The sequence below is a fragment of the Pipistrellus kuhlii genome, unplaced genomic scaffold, assembly GCF_014108245.1.
Source record: "Pipistrellus kuhlii isolate mPipKuh1 unplaced genomic scaffold, mPipKuh1.p scaffold_m20_p_114, whole genome shotgun sequence".
Taxonomy (NCBI): domain Eukaryota; kingdom Metazoa; phylum Chordata; class Mammalia; order Chiroptera; family Vespertilionidae; genus Pipistrellus; species Pipistrellus kuhlii.
This window is the reverse complement of record NW_023425421.1, coordinates 209285-212502: the sequence shown is the minus strand read 5'-3', so window position 1 is coordinate 212502 and position 3218 is coordinate 209285.

The following is a 3218-nucleotide window of genomic DNA, read 5'->3' as shown; positions in this document are numbered from 1 at the left end:
TTCTTGGTAGTTAATGAAATGTTTTTAAAATATATTGTTACTGATTTCAGAGAGGAAGAGAGAGGGAGAGAGGTACAGAAACATCAATGTTAAGAGGGAATAATTGATTGGCTGCCTCCTGGGGAGCAAGCCCACATCGCAGGCATGTGCCCTTGACTGCAATCCAACCCAGGACCCTTCTGGTTGAAGCTCTATCCACTGAGCCAAATAAGCTAGGGCGTGTGAGCTGTTTTTGTTTGTTTGTTTGTTTGTTTGTTTTAATATCCTGTACCCTGTTATGTAATTTCTTCGTTACCACCCTCTTTTTGCCTTTATAATTTTTTTAGTTGCTAGATCAGATGAATAGCTTATTTTAAGCCAATTAGGTCTTCAAATTTATTTGGTTGGATTTTGTTTATTTGTTTTGTGTGTGTATGTGTGTGCATATGTTGCTGTTAATTCTCACCTAAGGATATTTTCCATTGATTTTTAGAGAGTGGGAGGGGGGAGAGACAGAAAACATCGATTGGTTGCCTCCTGCATGTACCTGCGGACTATGCTCTATCCACTGAGCCAAACCAACGAGGGCTGAACTTTGTTTACTAACAAGGTATATATCAATATTAGACAACATGAGCTTTAAGGCAGAATTGCATTAGTAGAAATGAAGAGACATTTCATTGTCTCAAAAAACGTGTATTGGTTTGATATGATCCAAATCCACTTATTTAAGACAAAAACCACGTCTTTAAGAATAAGATTGCTCCCCCTAGCCGGTGTGGCTCAGTGGATAGAGTTTCGCCTGCGGACTGAAGGGTCCCAGGTTTGATTCCGGTCAAGGGCTCATGCCTGGGCTGTGAGCTCTATCCCTAGTAGGCGGCGTTCAGAAGGCAGCTGATCCATGATTCTCTCTCATCATTGATGTTTCTTTTTTTTTTTAAATATATTTATTGATTTTTATACAGAGAGAAAGGGAGAGAGTTAGAAACATCAATGAGAGAGAGTCATCGATCAGCTGCCTCTTGCACACCCCCTACTGGGGATGTGCCCGCCACCAAGGTACATGCCCTTGACCAGAATCGAACCCGGGACCCTTCAGTCCCCAAGCCCACGCTCTATCTATCCATTGAGCCAAACCGGTCCCGGCTCATCATTGATGTTTCTGTCTCTTCCTCTCCCTTCTCTGAAGTCAATAAAAAAATATTTTTTTAAAAATAAAAGAATAAGGTTGCTTTGCTGTCAAAGACAAGGTGTGTCATCTGCTGTCCCAGATGAAGTCTGAGCAGCTCTTGCTGAGCGACTTATCTGGGTTCTTAACTAAAATCCCTGCAGAAGCAGCCACGCCCACCATGCATTCTGGCTGCAGGGACCGAAAATTGGGGAGGACAGGGCTTCTGGGGCCTGAGACTGGGATGGTCACCCGGAGGCAGGGAAGAAGTGGGAGCGCCGAGGGCCTGCGATAGGCAAATCTTCTGGGGCGGGGCTAGGCCCTGCGCTCCCGGAGGTCAAGTCCACGGGGAGGGCAGAGGTGCAGTCCCGGGGGACCCCCTTCCTGCGTGGCTCCTCCTCCCCTTCACCCCTAACCTGTCCGCCTGGAGGAAGGGGGTGGGAAGCAGGTGCGGGGCGGGGAGGGGTGTTTGTACCGGTTTTTTATTTGATTCTTTTGGTTGGTTCGGTTCCAGGGCTCCGGTTCGCCGCTCCGCAACCCTCCGAGGCCGGTGCTGCGCAATGGTGAGTGCGCGGGGCGGGGCGGGCCGGGAGCCGGGTCCCCGAAGCCCGGGAGACCCGAGGGAGCCGGAGCGGCCCACGTGCTGCGCCCGGACCCCCTCTCCTTGGGGCAGGGCGGGGGTGCCACCACCGCGCAAAGCGCCCTTGACCCGGGGAGACCCCGAGGGCCGGGCCGCGGAGCCGGGCGGCTGGGATCCGAACCCTTGGCCCGCGCTGGAGCCGGGTGAGGGCGGCGAGCTGGGCGGCTCCCGGCTCCTCCAGGGACCCGGCTTCGGGTTTGAGTTCGGTCAGACAGGCACGTCCTTCCTTCGGGGGAACGGAGACCCCCGCGGAGGGAGTTTGTAAAAGGACACCCTGAGCGAGGGAGGGCCTGGTTCCGTGGTCAGCAAACTGCGGCTCTTTGGCCCCTTGAGGGTGGCTCTTCCACAAAGCACCTCGGCCTGGGCGAGTCTATGCTGAAGAAGTGGCGTTAGAAGAAGTTTAAGTTTAAAATATTGGCTCTCCAGAGAGATTTCAGTCGTTGTCCTGTTGATATCTGGCTCTGCTGACTAATGAGTTTGCCGACCACTGCCTGCCCCGGTTGCATTGCGCTATTGCGCTCCACAGGAACCCCCTGGCCCAGGGGGCCGGGTCCATCCCTGCCGGGAAGGCTGAAGCCGCTGCTTAGGGTTTATCATCGCGTCTGGCCGTTTCCTTGGAAACCACCAACTCCAGATAGCAGTGGAATGCCGTCCCTTATCTGAAACCTCTGGGCTGGTACTTAGATGCCCGAGGCACGGGTGGTGGGGTGTGGGGTGTCCCTTTCTTACTGATAGGATGGCACCGGGTTTTTATTATATATATGAGAGAGAGAGAGAGAGAGGAGAGCGGAGTCGTGAGGACTACAGGTAGCCATTGACCGACTAGCAGGTTTATTAACTGTCCAATACTTTTTTAAAAATATATTTTATCGATTTTTCACAGAGAGGAAGGGAGAGAGATAGAGTGTCAGAAACATCGATGAGAGAGAGACATCGACCAGCTGCCTCTTGCACACCCCCTTACTGGGGATGTGCCTGCAACCAAGGTACATGCACTGGACCAGAATCCAACCCGGAACCATCCAGTCCGCAGACCGAAGCTCTATCCACTGAGCCACACCGGTTTCAGCAGCACACACAATGCTTTTTATACACAAAACACTGAGTAGGAGGGCTGTCAAGGGGAATGCATTCTTTGTTCCTCTTAATCTCTAAGGGAGAGACGGCAGAAGGACAGATTCTCAGCACAACAAACCTCAGTAAATGGTTACAGACTTCTTGGCAGGCCATGAAAGGTGGCTCTCATCTACTGATAGTCGCCATCCAAACCAGCCTGGGAACGCGGTGTGGGGTAGGGGGCCGGCCTCGTTAGCCCCCTCGAATGGAAGGACCCTGTCAGCTCGCACCCTGTCTCCAACCACCGGCTGCCTCCTGCACACCCCACCCTGGGTGTGGGCCCCACCACCCGGGCCTGTGCCCTGACTGGAAATC